Here is a 22,520-nt window from a genome sequence, read left to right on the forward strand (position 1 = left end):
TTCCCTTCTCTGTTGATATAAACTTAAATCCTGATAATTCCCTAGGAAGTGGAATCCAGCCACGTATTGTATTATAAGTGAGGACATTTCTGCCAGGTTTTGTACGGTATTTTTAAATGACAATTTGTGGTAGGAATCAATCCGTTTTCTGACAGATCTGACAGTTACACGCAAAAACGAATGAGGTTGTTTGTGATTACACTGTCACATTTAAAGGGTAGAAATTGGAAAAAATGAATCATCTCACTGTTGACACTAACAGGTCAGTACTATTGAAATGGAAAAAAAAATTCAAAAAATAATGTAAGTAATGTGATATGTTTTAATTTTGAAGGTTTTAAAGAAAAAAGCGACCTAATAAATTTCAACCAAAATCAAGTAAGGGTTATCACTTAAACCCCAACAGAAAACTGGAGATTGAACAAACATTTTGCTAGAGTGAACATTTCTAAAACTTTCAGGTGTAGTTATTGCAGATTAGACGAGGAAACACATATACACATTCAATGTGAATGTGATTCTTTACTTCATTAAAGCCTTCTTATATGATATGAAGAATATCATATACTATATTTACATATAATAATGTATATATATCTCGTATCTAAAATTTCCCATTACCCACTTGGTAATAGAAAAAAACAATTTTTGTGTATATAAAGGGGAGTGATGTGATGCAATAATGTTATTTCATTTTATTAATAAGTAAATATTTTTAATCGTAAATATGAATTACATCTAAATTTTCATTTTTTTCAATGAGTATTACATAAAAAGTCATCATGAATATAGCTTTTGACTTCTTTTTTAAATACGTTATATTTCCGACTGCACTTTTTATTTCCTTTGTAAATTTTGTTAAAGAAAAATATTCCTTTGTAAGTAAAATAATCCAGCAATGTTGTTGTTTTTAATTTTTGAATGAAGATGTTTTGTTATTGTTCTATATCTCAAATTAACATTTCGTGACGTAGAAACACAACTGTGTATTTGGTAAGGTATCAAAAATAAAAACTTTTATTGGATCTGATTCTACTATTATTTTAAAATAAAACACGAATGCATAATGTGACGCGTTTCATCTTGTTAGGACATTTTTAAACTAACTTAAATATTTACTAATCATACAATTCATTATTTATTTTATTTTATGGGGTAAACAAACAGTATGTACACAAATATTGTTAAATTATTTGTATATTAGTGTATGACGCTCATGTACCCACAAAAAAATAGTTGAAACTTAATACAATAATTCAAATTATGTGAAATATTACAAATGTAAAAGAGAAAAATAAAAAATATGTATTTAATAATAAACTTAATTAAATATCTGCGTCTCTCAATGTTTCTATAATTTTTGAGGTAAATTTACAAACATTGTCATAAAAAATATCAGCCTCGGTAAATCTATTGATATTGGTAGCATATTCTAGGTATCGTGGATTTTTTCAAATAGTTTGTTAACGCATTATCTGTGTTAAACAGAGGGTTTTGTCTTGTCGGTCTAGATGGCACACGGAATGGAAATCTTACAAAATTAAGGGAATTAATTTTATTATTTATTTATTTGTATAAAAATAACTGGCTTAACATTATTCTTCGATTTTTAAGAGAGTGTATTCTATGGAACTGCATACTTTCAGCATAGTTAAAGAAGTTAAGGTTTAACCGGTAGTCGAGCTGCTTAAAGAATTTTTATTGGACTTTTTCGAGTCTATTAATATATATGTGCATTTATAATGTGCATAGGCCCATAAAATATTAGCACTATTGTTCACCTATATAATTAAATAAAAAATATTGTTAGTTTATAAGGAAACTTTGTAAATATTTCAGTTAGTTTAATAATGTCCTAATAAGACAAAAAGCGTCACATTATACACAACGAGAGAACCCTTTTAATACCCAGTCATCGCTCTAATTTTCTTGCCTCCTCTTTCACAGTAGTAGACGCTCGATTGTGGAATAATCTACCCACTAATGTTAGAGACGCCCCTTCTTTATTTACATTTAAGTCAAGATTGAGATGTCACTATCTAAATATTTAAATTGTTCCTTTTTCCTTCTTCTTTCTTTCCTTCCCATCCCCTCTCCTCTCTTCATAGTATAGTGTTAATTTTTTAAAATATATTTATTTTTCTTAATTTTTGCTTTTAATTTGTGTATAAATTGTAAGATTCAAAATGTCCATGTATTTATAATTTTCTCAAACTGAACGGTTTGGGTAGGTAGGAAGAAATTGTCTAAAAGCAATATGCCCGCCCTCATATGAATATTTATTGTATTTGTATATAAAGTGTCAAATAAAATACACTCTTGTATATGAAAAAAAAAGTAGAATTAAATCTAATAAAAGTGTTATATTTTGGATATCTGACCAAATTTTAATATGGAATTCTACCAATTATCTGCATACACAATAAATAGCTACTATATATCTGTTTTGTTTTTATGGATTTGAAGTAAACAATTATTTAAAAAAATATATTTTATACCTAGAAATTTGAATTTTTTAAACAATTAGAGACACTGTAAACTATATTTGCTTCTCATAAATGATTTTCTTCTCTTAAGAAACAAAATTTCAATATTGGTAACCACCTAAGGGAGTGGAATCCAGTCTTGCCTAAAACATTTGAAAATACTCAAAATATTGTTAACTTAAAATATAGAATTAACTCGAAATGTTCTTTTAGTCCTTTATTATTACCAGACAGGTACTCAAACAAGTAGCATTTTTCGACACCAATTTTTACATATAAAAACACTCGCCCTTTTATTATTTGTATCCACCCCTTGAAAATGAAATAACGGGGGTAGAAATTCACAAGTGACCACTTCATCTTCTGTAGGTGTCTCCTGGGTAAATTAGGACCATTATTGTATTCAGAAGCACGGATGAGTGTTTTCGACTCGACGGCTACTCTCAGGTAGAAATCGTGTTAAAGGAAATGAAACGGAGATAAATTCACCCCGTAGTGTAGTGGTCGGTTTGTTCACCAACCATGTTTGAGGTACGAGATTTGATTCTTGAGAAAGTTGTGAAATATTTGTATTAATTACCAACTCATAAACTACTAATTAGTTTGCATATTTTTTTCGATTCTTGATAAATTTTCACGTTGTCTACTACATTTTTAAGCTTTGTCTACAAACAATGTTTTGAGTATGTCCAAATGTTTGTAGACAGGCTGGATTTAACTTCCTTGGGAGTTATCAAGATCTAAATTTATGCAAGAGAGAGGGAAAGTATTTTTTAAAAGGGAATATTGAAGTTTAGGCATTTACAAGGCTAATTACATGTCATTGACTGATTTATGTGGCCACATTGCACACTGTGTACTATTAATAATTCTGCTTATGTTTTAACATCCACATATTTCCAACTCTTCCATTTGTTGATTTTTGTGAAGTCAAAGATCTAAAATCTCTATTGATTTTGGTAAGATTCATATTCCCTTCTCGAAAACGATTTCATTTTCTGTTGCAATAAATTAAGATCTTAGTTACTCTGTTTCGGATTTATTATCTTTTTACTCAAGTGTCAAGCCATTCCTTCTTTTGATTCCGGTAGTTCTTGTTTTGAATTCCAATGTACCTCCCTCCCTGACGGCGAGTCAAGAAACAAACACGTGCGGACACAACGAAAAACGTACCGCAAGCGTAATAGTGCAGTGATTCGAATCATCAAAAACATACACGGAACGTTAAAGTGATTTGTGCGAACAAAAACGGTGTTTTTCTGGACCAGTGCCAAAGGGAGGAAACCGTAAGTCCTTATACCTTTCATTATTCCAGGATTGACACTTAAAAACATTACGTCAAATAGTTTCCATAAAATCAAACGTTCCCTGTTTTCTTCGAACACGCGTATCGCGAGAGGGCAGGCCTTGTTTACAGTCCCAAGGTCAAAAGAATCGAGCATCCAACATACTCCCTGGAGAGTAATACAGCCAGTCTACAAACATTTAGACACATTAAAATATTGATGATTAAACTAACCGGTGTAGAAGAAGTATACAAATAAAATGGTAATTTCAGGCGTTGCCTACTAAATGAGTGACACCGGCGAGAAAACACAAATACACATTATATGTAAATGTGATGCTTTACATCATAAAAGGAGCCTTATTCTAGGGAGACCACTGGTGAAACCTGAAGATGTTTAAGAACTTGCCCCTTACTTAATAGCCCGACACTTAACGGATCTGGGCTTGGAGGGGGAGATTTAGCAAAATGTAAACTCTCGCCTTCCACACGGTAGCAAGGCTCTTTATAGACCTGGACTTGGAAGGCGAGAACTACATATTCACGGAGACCCATCACAATAGATCTTCACAAGTTGCAGTGACTTCAAGAGCTTTTTTTATATATGGGAGTTGCTTTATTTTTACCTTGCTTGTAATAAACAAGGTTAATATTTCAAAAATAAGATTTTTCTGATATTATATTACTTTAATTTTAGCTTAACTGTTGGAATCAGGAAAGATATTCTAATGTGGGCCAGTCGGGAACTTCTCAGTGGTTGCCCATGTGCAGAGAAAACCACTTAAAACTCTTCAGGAGAAGCCGGCCTGTTGGCAGAAGTCGACCGGCCGTCCGTTCCACTAGAGGAGTGTTCGGCATTTTGTTCGCTACTTTGGTTTATTTTACCGATTTCCTACACTATATTGACCATGTATGATACTACCTCTCATGTGAGTTCTTTATTACCTATTGGCGATGGGATATCGCGTAGATCTTCACCCAGGCTTTGGCATTGCGCCTCCAGCTGTTGTCTATGAAGGCTGAAAAAGTCTTAAAGAGTTTGCAAAACATTGACCTTACCACTAAAAATATAAAAAAGACACCAGAGTAAATAAAAAGACAAGACAGACATAACAAGAATACAAAGACAACAAAATAAAATTCTTAAACTAACATACAACCTACCCTACCTGACCTCTACGACTGAACTGTACAAAAAAACACACCAGTTTGACATAAACTGCTTGACTAAAATTGAGACCTTAAAAATTGTGCACAAAATAACACTAGGAAACATACAAGACGACGACATAATATTAGTCAAAAATGCTGACATACATAAATATAACACCAGACAACAAAAACACTATCATATTGAAAAAGCAAAGACAAACACAGGACAGTCAAAAATACTACATAATGGACTTAAACACTACAACGACCTACCTTACTACTTGAAAACTTTTAATGGAGACAAATTTAAAATCAATCTGAAAAAGCACATGATGACTGAACTAACTAGACAAGACGAGACATAAAATGACTAGACAATATTAAATTTCTAATGTAACCCTAACGGGTTTTTTAAAATTGTAAATAAATAAAAAAAAAAATACAGGCTTCACCTCTTTTGTTTCATAAATACCAATAGTAAAACTAAATTCCTCCACACGTACCAGAAACTTTTGAAGACTATGGGTCTTCCAATCGGTTCAATCTTCTTATACGAAAAAAAAATGTTTTTGTCAATGAAAGAGTTGCTCTTTTAAAATGTTAAATTTAATACATGGTGATTTTAATTGATTTTGAGTCTACTACTTTCATTGCCCAGCCCAACAAAGGTCAACATATAGAATAGTTGAAGAGAAGTGGGTGTTCAAACCTAGGCAGATTCGTGAATTTTACATGGTGTAAAAAAATGGTTACACAAACCAGCCAACGACAAGTCATAAGCCCTGTGGTACCTGGATTTCCATATTCCCCCATAAAAGTGTTTTCCCACTCTGTTACGATTAATCAAAATACTCTTCTTAATGTGTCAGTATAATTCCTTTGAATCATAAATGTTTTTACATAATATCATGTGAAAGCCGGAATTATTTTGCAGGGGATAAAAAATCAGGTTAAATAAAATGTTTCTGACATGTGCTATGTTGCCATATCCGAGTTCATCCCCTAGGAAAAATACTTAAATAATAAGAATTAAGAATACGGCGTATGATTGACAAGCTTTTATCATCCCTATATCCCTAAGTGCTCCTTAAGTATGTAGAAGCTGAAAAAAGTAACACGACGGCAGATACAGTATGTCATAAATGACTTTTTATTCGTAATATATATATCTATATTTTTTTAAAAGTGTTTATTTATTTATTTTTAACAAATCGATGCAGAGATGGAGAACATTTAAGAGAGTAGAATATGGATGTCTAGGAATTACAGGGCTTTTGACCTATCATTGGCCGGTTAAAGTGACCACTTTGCAAACAGTATAACATTTTCATTTTTTTCTTTTTAAAAATACTTCACAAATTCTTGCAGCTGTAGATTTTCACGAAATTTACGGCTAAAACCTTTATAGATTCGGGTGAGATTCACCTGACTTAATTGTTTTACCTTTATACTAGACAATACCTGAAAATATTTTTCAATTTTAGTAATTCTTCTTGGCCACTCAAACCATCCAATGACAGGTCATAAGAATTATAAATGTCTAGATACCCACGTTTCAATATTTTAAATGCTCTCCACCTTTGTTGTAAAAGGTTAATCTTAACCACTCTCTAGGGGATTGAATCCAGTTCAATATTGGTTTTTTTATTATACTCGATAAGTTAAAAAAAATGCTGTCTTTATATTAATGTCCTGACTCGTTAATTTCGAACTTACAAATGTCCAAATATAAATGTGATCAAGATAAGCTGCGACTGGTGTACTAATGCAGTGCCTTATGCACCATTAGGTGCGGAAAAGGAATAATGATGAAAAGTAGTAACGGGTTGCTTTCATGATCCGGATAATTAGCTTAGACAGCGCCAACATATACTGTTTCACATTCCAATATACAGGACCAACCTGCCAATAGTCATACCTATTAGAAAGGCTACCTCTTTATTAAACAATTTTCTTTTTTTTCTTTTTTTTTTCTAAAATATACAATAAGTAAAATATCAAGTCCTATTACTAAAACTATTACGTCTCGAAACTGTTGGACAAAAAATGTCGACAAGTGATCAAATACAAATATAAACTTACATTCGTCGAATTGTTAAGACAACAAAATGAATGCTTTAAATATTAAAAGTATTTGCGAATTTTCGTTTATTTATTTTTTATGATTTTTTATTGAAACATGAGGTTGTATTTTTTTAGGACATCCTGTAATATTATTTTTACAGGGTATAAGATCTTTGCCAGTATATCTATTTATTTTTTTGATGGAACTTAAATGAGACAAGTATATTCTTTAGATGATAAAGTACCAACCAACCCTACTTCAAATAATCAATTTATTTAATAAAACGATAATAAATAATAATGTTTCATGTTCTTTTTACTTGTATCTTTTTATTTGATTTTTATAAAATAAAATAGTTGAAACTTATCTGAAACCTCTTTTGCTGTAGATGAAATTTAGAAAAAATATTTTTTATCCTAAAGAATAAATCTGTGTACCTATAAATTTTCCTAAAATTTTGTGAAAAACACATTATAGAAAAATGTAAAAAAAACATTAATTTTTAATTTTTCTGCTTTCAACATTTCAATGTTCATCATCTCAATTTCCTCACCCAGTGGTGCATAGGGCACTGCATTAGTAAACAAATGCAGCGTAATACGATCCAGCGAATCCAGCGAAATTTAAGGAAAACATTCTTAATGGTAAATTAAAAAAAAATCGTCTATCCTGACAGGAATCTAACCCAGGAGTTTTTATAGAAGGGTAAGGTAATCAATCTAACACTTCAGGTGCCAGTATAAAAACAATAAAATATAGTACCGGAGAACCACTTTTAAGAAACCGACCACTAAACAAAGTCCCTTTAAAATGCCCAAAATTAGGCGTTTTTATTGTTAAACCTTATAAGTTCATTCCAATTATAATATAGCACAAAGCATCTGTGTAATGTCTAAAAATATATCTTTCTTGTAAAACGATAGTTAATAACTGGCTTGAAACAAGTTGACTCAGTTTAAATCAAGAAAAAAACATGTATTTGCCTTTTCAAATCTCAAACAAAAGAGGCCCTTCACAGAATTTCTCAATTAAAATCTTTTTCTCTTAGTGCCCTGTCAGGTATCCTCAACGTTGGCAATCACTCTGGCAAAAGTCTCCCTGTCCTGTGCTGCCCAAAAAATCTGTTCCACAGTCCTGAAGCCAGTCCAGTCTCGTATATTTCGCAGCCAGGACATTTGTCTTCTTTCAGCCCCTCTGTGACCCTCAATCTTGCCTTTCAAAATAAAATGAAGCAAGTGGTATTTTTCTTCACGCATTATATGCCCGAGATTGTGAAATTTTATGAACTTTTATGGTGGTTAAGAGTTTTCTGTTTGTTCTAGCTCGACTTAAGATTTCTGAGTTCGTTATCAGGTCTGTCCAAGATATCTTAAGCATTCTGCGATGCAACCACATCTCAAAAGCCTCCAGCCTATTCATAGTGTTCATTTCCAGAGTCCAAGTCTCACAGCCATACAATAATACAGATCACACATAACATTTAACCAATCTTTGCCTTATTCTCAAGTTGAGATTAGCATTGCAGAAGAGAGATTTCATTTTATTAAAAGCAGCTCTTGCTGTCTCAATTCTGCATTTAATTTCTATATCTGGGTCGAGGGTCTCTGTTAGAATGCTGCCGAGGTATTTAAATTTGTCCACCTTTTTAATGTCAATATCCTTTAATTTGAGAAAAAATGCGGAGTAATCAAGGCGGCCAAATGTTTTCCATTTTGTTTTGCTAACATTAATTGTTAAACCCAGTTGTTCGCCATTTGCATCCACACTATTTAACAACTGAAGATCGGCAATGGTATCCGCCAGCAAAACAGTGTCGTCGGCGTACTTGATATTGTTGATTAAAATACATGATTTAAAATGTAATGTAGATATCTGTAATAAGTGCTACAGAATAAGTTCAGAGAAAGCTATAAGAATCTTGGTATACGCATAAATTAAAGGCTTATATGAGAAAAAAATATAGCAAAACTAACAAATTAAAATTAGATATTTATCTTATGTTTTCTAAAGATTGAAAAATATTTTAACCAAAGAAAAATAAAAAATGTCATATAACGCTTTAATTCAATCTTCAATTACATATGGTATAAAAAGATGGGGAGAAGTCTTAGACGTGCATAGTCACTCATTAGAAATAGCACAGAAAAAAATAATTAAGATCATGTACAAGAAACACACCTATGCTATTTCCTAGTAATGAAGTAAACGTCGAGAGTGGACTCCTAAGTTTGAGAAAAATATATCTTTTTCAGTGCCTGAAATATGTTCACATAAATAAAAAATTATTAAGCAACAATTTAAATTGGTTTAGCAATAGATTTGGTAATATACTGTCTGTTTCAGAATGCAGAACAAAGTTTGAAAAAAAGGTACTCTTTACATGTTGGTTCAAAAACCTTTAATCTCCTACTTAAGGAATTACAGCACATTGAATCTCTGATACAGTTTAAAGTAGATTTGAGGTCTTGGATTAGTATGGAAGGAACAGATAGGATCCTACTATGCCTTATATTATAAACATAATATAATGTATGTATAATGTCTTAATAGTGTATTATGTTAACTATGTAACTTTATTTTTAAATTTTAAAATTTTTTTTTTTTTAATTTTTATATTTGAAAAAATGTTAATTATGTTTAATGTGTAACTTTTTCTTCTTATATAGTATGTATAATGTAAAAGCCCCATGGGCGTCAAAAGAAAGAAAAAAAAAGAAAGAAAGAAGAAGATAGCCACCTGAAACCTAAAAAACATACTATACTGTAAATAAATCCTGTTTTATAATAGCAGCACATGTTGCACTTGTTTTTCTTTTCATGGTTATGTCATTCCATATTTATTCACTTCTTCTTCACGTGTCATGTCGCGTCCCTCCGACGTTGACGATCACTTGGGAGAAAGCTTGCCTACCCTGAGCAGTGCGAAACAGCTCCTCCACAGTTCTTTGTCGAGCCGGGAGATTCTTCGCACCCCTGGTCCATTTAAGGACCGCCCGGGACTCGGGGCTATTGTTTGGTTTCTCTTCATAGTGATATCCTGGGAATAATTGACCGAAGTGGTTTCCCGTTGCCTTCTTCGGTGGAATTTTCTGTCGGGGTTACCTACCTTTAGCTGGAGGGGTCCCGTTTTATGGCGCCGGACACTCGCCATTCATCCTCTCTCTATCTGCTATGGCACTGATGTTAATGCCAGTGGCCACATTGCCCAGGGCTCGTGGGGCCAAAGAGACCACTCATAGACGCTAGGGAGTAGGACTATTGGTAGTGTGGCTGATGGTATGCAACTGCGGCATTACACGGCATTTTATATGTACATATTTTCCAGCAAAATATGCACCTCCGCGGCCCTACCAAAATTTGAGCCCCTATACACTATAAACTTATAAATTATTAAAAAATGAATAGTCCACGCTCTTAAATACTTTTTATTTAAAATTGTAAAGATTTCTCAGCTCCATCTTCATATTAATAATCTCAATCGCATTATTCTGCATTTTGCTTTTCCTTGTATTTTATTGTTTTAAAAATAATAGTCTGTTAGGCCGAAGTATGTTATAAAAATAATCATAAAAAACGTCAATCTTATTTTTTCTATTACAAATAACTTTATTTGATTATGTCAAAGGCTTAACAGAAGTAGTACACTGAGGAATAATGTTTTATTATATAATATTTTATTTCCCTGCAAAGCCCTCTAGGGGAATATCAAATATCACAGACTTCCATTATAAGGAAGACTCAGAACCGAAGGATATCAAATATTTTATGTACGTGACATTATGACTACCACCTTAAATATGTAAAGATAATTCTTAGAAACATAATCTTTTTATACTCTAAAAAATGCATTTTTCATTTTGTAATCAATATTTTTTCATTTATTATTTTCTTTGCGGATTTTTTGCAAAGTTTTTTTATGTGGGTACTATAATTGTAATCATAATTAACCCATTTTCCTTAGCAAATGGTGCATGTAGTACTGAATTTGTAAACTAAATGCAATAAATTTCGATCATCTGTTACATGAAGGTAAAACCAGTTTTATGCTTCAGATGCCAGTTTAGAAACGATATTACAGTTCAAAAACCCTTTTATATCAATAGTCCGTTTCCAGTGGGAGAAAAAACAAGCCAATTGCTCCAGCTTATTTCTTCATACAAAATATATATTGTATTTTAATATCTCAAAACCCAGTCGGTGACCTTTTCTTCCTTGAGTAAGCTTGAAGATGACAGATATTATTTAAAACTTCTCTGCTTAGAGAATAGCTTTTCAAACATTAATTCCTCTTTTCTTTGGTAGTATTCTGTTGACATATGACACCAGTTCTTTCGTTCGCCCATCTTAGTTACTGGTGCTGCGTTAGTTTTTGGCATTATTCATTTTTAGAAGGAAACAAAGCAAATAGTTACGGTGATGTGGCGGTGCAAAATTTTTGTTTCAATATTATTGCGAATATGTGTAATAAATGTCATTGTTTAAGTTTATTCAGGGAAAAAATATTTTAACGTTTACCATTACGTAAAAGAGGAGTCACGTCTTACAACAATGTGTTTATTTTGTTTTAAATTAGTAAATATTTCTAGCATAAAATGTAAATAACAAAACTATATACATGGTTTTTTCAATCAGTACTACACAAAAAAAAATAATATGAGTATAATTATTTTACTATACTTTTAAAAATATTTTATTCTTTCAAATTTTTGTACATTTGTACTAAAATTGTAGTATTAAAATAATGCAGAATATACCTACATATTTTGCGAGGTTATTAATTGTTGTTTAATTTTAATTGGTGCATTTTAGTTACAATTATTTTAATTACGAATAAGAATAAATAATAAAAAAAGAAAAAAAATAATACATATTCTGTTTTCTGTTGCCAGCAAGTGAAACCAAAAGATGAAGTTGTTTTCACACAAATCCATGGAAAAAAGCCGTGTGTATGCTTTATTACTTGTATGCATATTTACCAGTGGCAAATGGTGATTTAATTTGCAGGTAAGCTATTAAAAAATATTAATAAATCGATATTTTGCTGTGGTTCTGTGTTATACAACAACTGTCATTTGTGAAATCAACTCAACCGACGTTATTTTGTAATATTTTATATTAAATTGATATATTATCCATTACTTTAATAAATAACTCATTAAAAAAAATAAAAAATAGCACTATGAATTCAATTAATATTAGGTATTCAATTTAAATGTCAACTGGCCAAATTGTTCTAGAAATTAATAGTGCTAAAAACGGCAGCGACGAGCGCCATATGTCCTGCAATATGACGCATAAAAGTTATTATGGTTGTTACGGACGTTGTTTATTACGTGTGTGTACGAATAATGATCAAGATACACTGCGATTGGTGTACCAATGCAGTACCTTATGCACCATTAAGTGAGAAAAGGGAATGATGATGATGCCTTGCCTTTTCATCATCATAATTATTCCTATCTGGACCCAGTGCCCTTTTTTCCCCCCCGTTTTTTTTACAAGATTTGTATTTCATAAAAAGCGGATTCTTCTTCTCGAGTGATGCAAACAATAGGAATATTTTATAATAGGCCAGGCCAACCAGGAACTTCTCTGGGAGGGAAAAGGAAACCATTTAAAACTCTTCGGGAGAATCCAGCCAGTCTTCAAGCATTTGCACATACTCAAAACATGTTGAATCAACTACCTGGTAAAGTATAACAATTTGAAAAATGTTTTCAGGCGTTACCTAGTGGGTGAATTGGTTTAGCCGAATGAATCTCACCCACATGATAAAAGTTTCAGCTCTTTTACTTCACAAAAGTCAAAAGATGGAAGAGTGGAGGAAATGCGGATGTTCAAACATAAGCAGAATGATGAATGTTACACAGTGTGTAAAGTAGCCAGTTAAACCAGCCAATGACAAGTCATACGCCCTGGTAATACCTAGACTTTCATATTCCCTTCACAAAAATGTGTTCCCTCTCTGTTGCAACAAATTTATAAAGAAGTCGGCCTGTTGACAGTTATCAACAGACTTTCGTTCCACTACAAGAGTGTTCGCCATTTTGTACCCTAATTTGCATCTACTTTGTACCCAGTGGCCTATGCATCAATGGGTTCAGGTAGGATATGACGATGATGAAAAGGCAGGGCTGAATTTTGCGCCCTGGGGTGAATTCGAAAGTGGGTGTGGATTTTAGGGGTGGACCTGTCTGCATAAATAGTAATTTATTGCGCATCTATCCACCGGAATACCTGATCGAAGAACGGTGCCATAAAACATATCCGCTCTGGTAACTATCGTCTTTCGTACAATAGAATTCCTGTGGGCATCTTCCCACCAACTGTTTTGATTACCATATTTTTTCAACTACCCTTCACTGAAACCAGTCCATGTGTTTCGGGGCTTGTTGTGTGTGCTGAATTCGAATTTTGAATAATATTTTATTTTGAATACAAACAGATGTTCAGGTTAAATTAATATAAATAAAAACTATAAAAAATATAAACATAATAGGGTCTGCCATAAAAAATGTATTTACTAAATTATACTGCAATAAAGCGACGACGATTTAAAGTTAAACTGTATAAATAATAAATATACGATATATTAATATAAAACAAATATAAACAAAACAAGGAGATAGTGGGAAGGAAAAGAAGGAAAAGAAGGGAATTGATAAGGAGTGGTGAATGATGAATTAAATTAAGTAGGAGTGGAAAATTGCATTGATTTGATGATTAAGAGATTAATATAATTCAACTTGTCATGTATTTTAGGAATGTAATGTTTAAAAATATACAAACAAATGGCAATCATGAAGTTTCGCACTATAAATAAATTGTCTATGGTTTATGAATGTATGTATGTGTATGCGCATGGGTGTATGTACATGTGATATACACGAGACTTTATTAATAATCTAGTAAAATTATTTTAGATTTTATAAATTGCATCTATCTTAAATTAAATTTTATTCAAATTAATATTACGTAAATTCTAATAAACTGCTTTAATAACATATAATGAAAACTAAATTTTGGTCTATTACAATTTTTTTGTGTGACTATTAGTGTTCACATATAATTGGTGAAAGATGTTTATTGTTATTATTTTATATTTTATAAACTGTATTCATATTGTGATATCTTTTACTGTTTGTGAACTGAAAATAAAATAAATAAATAAATTTGTGTGCATGTATAAGTGTATATAAGTGTGTTTATGTATTTAAATGTGTATTTGTGTATGTATATGCATCAAAATGTGAATACGAGTAAGTTTATATTTTATAAGTATGTGCTTTCTATTAACTTGTAAACCATTATTATGTATTAAAATATAATTTCCTAGCTTGGAACGGTTTATGTACCCTTGTTAGCTGGGCAAAGTGAAGATAAAATTGTATTTATGATAAAATATATAAATAAATAAATGTGTAGTACCTACATATTGTTTGTATCGGCTTCTTATGTATATTGGGAACTGCAAGGGAAAACCTTAGATTTAAAATTATTTTTTTGATTAGTCGAAAAAATACTTGCAAAACAAAAAAAAATAATGATGTTCGGGAATTTAAAATTATTCGTCCACTGAAAGATAGAAATATAAAAAATCAGAATTTAGTTTAAATAACATATTATATTTGCTTAGTACTTTGAAATTGTTTGAATAGAAAAAAGTTATCGTAATTAAGGGTTCATAAAATACTACAGTGGGATTTCTGTTCGACGAAGGGTCCCAAAAAATTATGCCAATTTTGCGTACGCATTTAATTTTTTCAGTATGGGTGGTGCTAAAATTTTTGTGAGGGGTGTTAGAATAGTACTGAGGTTCTTTTATTTTTTGACATAAATTTTTTTACGACTCAAACACGCTGCTTTAAGCATTGCGAAGAAATTATGATTGTCTTACCGCAAAAAAACATGCTGACTTCAAATTATTTTATTATTTCTCTAAAATATGAAAAAAACATTATTTTTGTGTACCTTTTCACGAATTCCTCCTTCACCTTGTGGTTTAATAGTCAACGCGTTTTCTTTCTATGCAAGAGGTCTCGGGTTCCATTCCCAACAAAGTTGTCACGAAGTGTTTATTTAAAAATGTGTTTTTTTTTTAGAATAGAATATTTCAATGTTCCTGAAGGAAAAGACTGACCACTGAAAATTCATTAAACAAAAATGATCAAGATACGCTTTGGTTGGCATATCCATGCAGTGCCCTATGCACCATAAGGTACGGAAAGAGAATGATGGTAATAAAAGCATTTAGTATGATTTTATGTTTATATGATAAGTAAATCAATAGTTATGAATGATTCATTTGGCTTATCAGTGTTCAGGCACATAAATAATATGAGTATTTTAGACTCAATGGCTACTTTCACTAGCTCAGTATCAGGCATAGAAGAAACATTCACATTCTATCACTTCTTCACAATATTTTAAATAATCCCACTTCGCCTGTTTATCTGAGAGAGCTCATCCAACCTCTTTCACAACACGGACTATCTCTTCGTTCTAGTAACGAGAGAACCCTTTTAATACCCTGTCATCGCTCTAATTTTTTTGCCTCCTCTTTCACAGTAGTAGCCGCTCGATTGTGGAATAATCTACCCACTAATGTAAGAGACGCCCCTTTTTTATTTATAAGTCAAGATTGAAATGTCACTATCTAAATATTTAAATTGTTCCTTTATCCTTCTTCTTTCTTTTCCATCCCCTCTCCTCTCTTCATAGTATAGTGTTATTTTTTTAATAAATATATTTATTTTTGTTAATCTTTGCTCTCAATTTTTATTTAAAATTGTAAGATTCAATATATCCATGTATTTATAATTTTCTCAAACTAAACGGTTTAGGTAGGTAGGAAGAAATTGCCTTAAGGCAATATTCCCGCCCTTATATGTATATTTATTGTACATGTATATAAAGTGTCAAATAAAAATAAATGATAAATAAATGAAAATCCTAAAAAGGAAATCAAGTGGAGATAAGCCCCTCGACCAAGTATAGTAGCTGCCGCGTTCTTCGACTATGCTTGAGGTCTTAGGATCCACACGGTGGATGTGGATTATTGATTTGAAAGTAACTGTAGCGAAAGATTAATCACCTTACCTTCCATGTAACAAAAAATATCCAGATGCGTATTTAATTATGATTCTTTTTAAATACGATTTGCGTTCTTATAATTCAACAATATATGTAAATCAATTTTCGGGGCCACTTTGAACGAGTTGTCAAAATACTATTTATTGTTTCAATATTTAATTCGTGGAATAACATTAAAAATATATTCGAAATAAAACTGTTTGCATACATAGTAAATAAACCACAAGAGTTTAATATTATTACACAACTCGTTTTAGGTATTCTGATTACCCATCGTCAGGTGTAACTATAAACACCTGACGATGGTAATCAAAATACCTGAAACCAGTTGTCTTATAAGATTAAACGATGTTTTGAGTGTGTCCAAATGTTGCAGACTGACTGAATTTTCTCCCAAGGGAGTTGTTCATATTTGAATTTGTTGCAAAGGAGAGGAAAAACATTTTTGAGAAGGGAATATGGTAGTCTAGGCATTTACAGAGCTTATGACCTGTCATTGGTTGGTTTAAGTGGCCACTATATACACTGTGTAACATTCACCATTCTGCCCATGTTTGAAAATCCACATTTCCTCAACTCTTCTATCTGTTGACTTTTGTGAAGTGAAAGAGCTGAAACCTTTATCACGTGGGTGAGATTCATCCGGCTGAACCAAATCACCTACTAGGGAACGCTTGAAAACAATTTTCCAATTTTAATACTACTTTTTTTACCAGGTAGTTCATTCAACAGTGTTTGAGTATGTCCAAATGCTTGCAGACTGACTGGATTTTCTCCCTAGGGAGTTGTTCATATTTAAATTTATTTCAACAGAGAGGAAAAACGTTTTTAAGAAGGGAATATGAATTCTAGGCATTTAAAAGGCTTTTGACCTTTCATTGACTGGTTTAAGTGGCCACTTTACAAGCTATGAAACATTCACTTTTCTGCCCATGTTTCAACATCCACATTTCCTCAACTCTTCCATCTGTTGACTTTCGTGGAGTGAAAGAGCTTAAATCATTATCAATTTTCATTCATCTGGCTGAACCAAATCACCTACTAGGCAACGCTTAAAAACAATTTTCCAATTTTTATACTTCTTATTTTATCAAGTAGTTAATTCAAAAATGTTTAACCAATTAAACCAGCTAGTGACAGGCCATAAACCCTGTAAATGCCTAGACTTCCATATTCCCTGAGCAGTTAGTGCTATAGAAGGGCAGATGGAATAAATACTTATTTCTTGTCACGCGAATGAGGATATTATTATTAATTTTGTAGAGTAGGTTAAAAAAGTCTACTTTATTATTTTATAATTTATATAAATAGAATAATTCAGATATAGTGCGTCTATTTTCAAGGCTAAAAAATATTTGGTTTTTAGGAGATTGGCTGTAGATGCAAAGCGTTTTATTGGTTTTATATTTTTTATTTATAATTATACATTGTTTTAATTGGTGGTAATTTGAGATACGCACCACTGGGTGAGGACAAAGAAAGACGTTGATGAGTTTGTTAGTCTTATAGCATAGTCTGATAGTCTTTAAGAACTCCACTGCTGCAAAAATATTTAAGAAAGATGTTTAGGCTTTAGTACAGCCTTAAAGTCAAAAATTTTGAAATTATTTGAATACAATAAATAAATAACTCAGTGGATTAATAAATTTGGGACGCGGAAAAGGAACATAAATTTTATTATAAAGTTTATATTTGAAGCACTAACTTTGTGGTTATTCATTGAAATAAAATAAATAGAACAACTTTGTTTTTAACCACTAATTTTTATTTTTCACCGACCGGTTTCAAAGCAAACAAGCTTCTTTGTCAAGAATATAATAAATTTTATTATTGCATTATTCTGAAACTTATTAATTTAGATTAATATCGATATTCGTAAAAATACTAGATTACTTTTAAATCAATTCTTACATTTGTTGATGTTTGTGAAGTTAAAAAGCTTAAACCTTTATTTATACGGGTGAGATTCAATAATTCAATTAGATGAATCTCACCCGCATAAATAAAGGTTTCAGCTTTTCAACTACACAAACATCAACAGATGAAAGAATTGAAGAAATTTAGATGTTCAAATATAGGCAGAATGGTGAATGTTACAAAGTGTGTAAAGTGGCCACTTAAACCATCCATTGACAGGTCATAAGCCCTGTAGATGCCTATACTTCTATATTACCTTCTCTTAAATGTTCTTCATCTCTGTTGTAATATGTTAACAAAATATTGTAGTAAAGCTTAAACATTAGTATAGCCTGAATCGATCGCGAGATCACAAAAGGTATAAAATATATTGTGGCCATTTAACTTTACTTTACTACTAAGGTGGGCACAAACGGATCATAAAATTTTATTGGAAAGAAAAAAAACATGTTTATGTGTATTCGACCCAAATTTTATTGTCAATTGGAAAATGCATGATAGATTATTTTACCCAAAGCAATAAAGACTAGTTTATGTTATAAGAGCTAAATTCTATGTAGGTTCTCAAACTAATTTTTTATTATCTAAGTAGGTAAATTACATAGCCTAGATTTGTTTTATTGAACATAATAAATGAAAATTATAAATAAGAGAAGAGTACACTTGAGAGAAGAGAATATGGAACGTCTAGACATTTACAGGGCTTATGACCTGTCATCGGCTGGTTTAAGTGCCGCTTTAAACACTGTGTAACATCTACACTTTGTCTATGTTTAGGCAAAGTGGTGAAGGAAAAAATGAAAATTACACATTAGCAAAATGGTGAATGTTACACAGTGTGTAAAGTGGCCACTTAAAACCAGCCTATGATAGATATTTTTAATTTTTTTTTAAATAAATATTTGCGTTCTTATAATTTACACAAATATTTAAATTTTGGTGACCATTTCCAACGAGTTGTAAATAACTCAATATTAGAAAATGGAATCAAGTTATGGTAGAGTGGGGTTTGAACCACGGGCCTCTGGCCCGTGAGTCCGCAACACTAGCCACGGGGACCACAATTCGATTCACAAGCCTTGTAAATGCCTAGACTTCCATATTCCCTTATCTCCTACATTCTACATTGTTTAAAATTGTCCAAATGTCTAAAAACATTTGGAAAAAATTAAAATTAAACCAATTGGTCTAAGAATAAGTAAAAAAAAAAATATTTTCAGGCGTTGCCTGAAAATAGCTTATTTTAGCTCTTTAACTTCACTAAAATTTAGCTCTTTTTAGCTCTTTAACTTCACTAAAATCAGCAGATGGAAGAATTGAAGAAATATGGATGTTCAAGTAAAGGAAAAATTGTGTATGGTTACACCGTTTGTAAATGGCCACTTAAACCATTCAACGATAGGTCATAAGTCTTGTAAATGCCAGACTTTCATATCCGTTCTCTAAAATTTTATCCGTCTCTGTTGTAATTTGTTAATTTTAATGACTCCCTTAGGGGTGAAATCCAGTCTTTTTTAACAAACAATTGGACAAACTCAAAATATTGTACTAATATATTGAACTTAATTTGATTCGAAAAAAATTAAAAATATTCTGTGTTTTGATATTTTATGAGAATAGCATTAAACAAAATATTAAAAAATTTAGCAACATTTTGTTTTGTGTGTGGAATAGAACTTAAGACCTGGATGAATATTTTCGATTAGATGACTTCTCTTAGGTAAAAAAATTGAAAAAAACAATATCGAGTGGAGATAAGTACACCTCGTGGTCTAATGATCGGCGCGTTCGCCTAACATTCTTGAGGTCCCGGGTTCGATTCCTGGCAGGAGAGACGTGAAATATTCGTGGAAAACTTTTAAAACTGCAATATTTCATAGTTCCTGAAGTTCTGCAGCTTAAGACGGATTACCTTGCCGTTATGCAACACATGATAAAAATACACTGCACTTGGTTTACCCGATGCAGTGCCCAATGCACCGCTGAACACGGTAGGGAATTATGACGAAGTTTTAATGGATACCTCTTTTCGTGTTGAACTGAAAAAAACACTGATTTGCGACCATGAAACATTTTAAAACACACAAAATCACAATACTTTTAACAGAAACATAAATATTCAATTGACAAAAAATGATTTTTTACGAATTTTTAGAATGCACAAGTTTTATCAATAAAGGTATTAGATCTTTTGTGTCGTGAAAATGAATAGATCGACGAATTAACCCTTATACTGCTAAACAACGATATATCGTTGTTGTTAATCCCTGTCATAAAGTTCTAACTAGACTGATGCTGACGTCATAATCCCCAAAAGGGTAAATGAATTCGGGAACTGCTTGTTGCACTTAACCGTCAGTGGTATAAAACATTTTCAAAACATAAAAATTACTTATTCGACGGGTCATTATTTAGTTTCGTACCTATTTCAGGCCTACGGAAAATTTAATACAAAAAATATTTTCTTACGCGCAGTAAAAATTTGAACAAGTGACGTCGTTCAAAGTTGTTCGTTTTCATTAAAATATTTTTAATGATTTTTTATTCATTTTCAAGAAACTTTGCCGTACAATTTAATGCTTAAATTTTTACAGCGCGTAGGAAAACATTTTTTGTATAAAATTTTCCGTAGGGCTGAAATAGGTACGAAACTAAATAATAACCCGTCGAATAAGTAATTTTTATGTTTTGAAAATGTTTTATACCACTGACGGTTAAGTGCAACAAGCAGTTCCCGAATTCATTTACCCTTTTGGGGATTATGACGTCAGCATCAGTCTAGTTAGAACTTTATGATAGGGATTAACAACAACGATATATCGTTGTTTAGCAGTATAAGGGTTGAAGGGTGTTTTACGAAATCTCCATAACAGCATTCTGAATCAACATTAAAATTATTTTTAACACAATCGAAATGTTTTATTATCTTTCAAATATATTGTTTTTTGCAATTTATGATAAACCATTTTGATTTCAGCTATGCAGTTTTTGTGAAAAACCTTACATTGTTTGAACATATTTATATTTAAACGCCGGCAAAAAAATGATTCATTCGATGTTTGTTAGCTGAATGCATATAAAATTTTACGTAAAGTAAGTCCCTATTTTTTTAATTTAGTCTTAAAATAGAACAAATATTATATATGAATGCTATAATATCAACTTATATCTTACTTTCATCAAACTATATAATATTTATTAAAATTTCTTAACTAGATTTATATATTTTTTTAAATAAAAGTAATATTAGCGTTTTTATAATCTACCCAAATATTTCAATTTTGGTGACCATTTTTAACGAGTTGTAAATAACTCACTATTAGAAAATGGAAATCAAGTTGGGGTAGAGTGGGGTTCGAACCTCAAACCTCTGATCCGTGAGTCCGCAACACTAGCCACGGGACCACAACCCAATTTACACTACACTTAAAAGCAGTGGCGGCTTTCCCTTCTGTCCATTGGATCAACGACCCTCCAAAATTTGCTACTTATTTTAAAAATTGTATCTGAAATATATTATACGGAAATTAAATAATATAATATTAATGTATATTATAATTAGGCTTCATTTCTTTTATTTTTTAAATCATGAGTACAAATATATTAGTACCTTTTAATTTACATATTTTTATACACGTTATCTAAAATATTATTGAGAAAAATCACCGCACGTGCGCGACGCCAGTATATATATATTTATTTGCTATTTTCCCAAAGCGTATTTATTTATTTATTCATTTTTTATCTCTCAAACTCTCAAACTATAATCAATAATAAAAATAATGTGACCTCACTGGGGTGACCCGTGACGAGGACACTTAATAACATGTAATTTTTTAGAAATATTTGAACATTTGAGAATAAACAGAGATAATTTACAAAATGTTCCTACAGTTTTAAACACTGCGTATTTATGTTTGTAATTAGTCAACGTATATCTATATCATTTATAACACAAAACGCACAATGAAAAAACAAAAATCTCACATAAAGTATACATTTATGTCTTCTCCCTACATTTTTGCACAATAAAGAAAGAGAACAATCGTATTCTACGTACATGAATATCGAAACATTTCACCTAAAATTAGTTAGAATGCGGGCATTGTTCCAGGAGGGATAACAATATAAAACAAAGAAAATTAAAATAAGATTGAAAATAATAATATAATATTGGCATCGATCTAGACTGGAAGAGATTCGAAGATAAATAAATTCCTATGTGTTTTACATACCTACACTAAAAAAGGACCAATTTTAATGGAAACGATAAAAATAAGCTTATATTTTCCCCTCCTTTTTTAAAAGATTGATTGAGTTATGTAAATTAATATTATTATAATATATTATTTCTTGCACGTGTTAAATAACTTTTTGTTTCATGTGCACTTAATTCACATTGACTGGTAAAATTAAAATTCTATAAGTTTCATTGTGTTTAAAAAGTTAAATGCACTGGTAATTTTCATTTGTGGAATTACGATGACGACAGTTCAGGGTGAAATACGTTTTTTGATGCTTA

The sequence above is a fragment of the Micrasema longulum genome, unplaced genomic scaffold (assembly GCF_059751315.1).
Source record: "Micrasema longulum isolate JH-2025_06_02 unplaced genomic scaffold, ASM5975131v1 h1tg002082l, whole genome shotgun sequence".
Taxonomy (NCBI): domain Eukaryota; kingdom Metazoa; phylum Arthropoda; class Insecta; order Trichoptera; family Brachycentridae; genus Micrasema; species Micrasema longulum.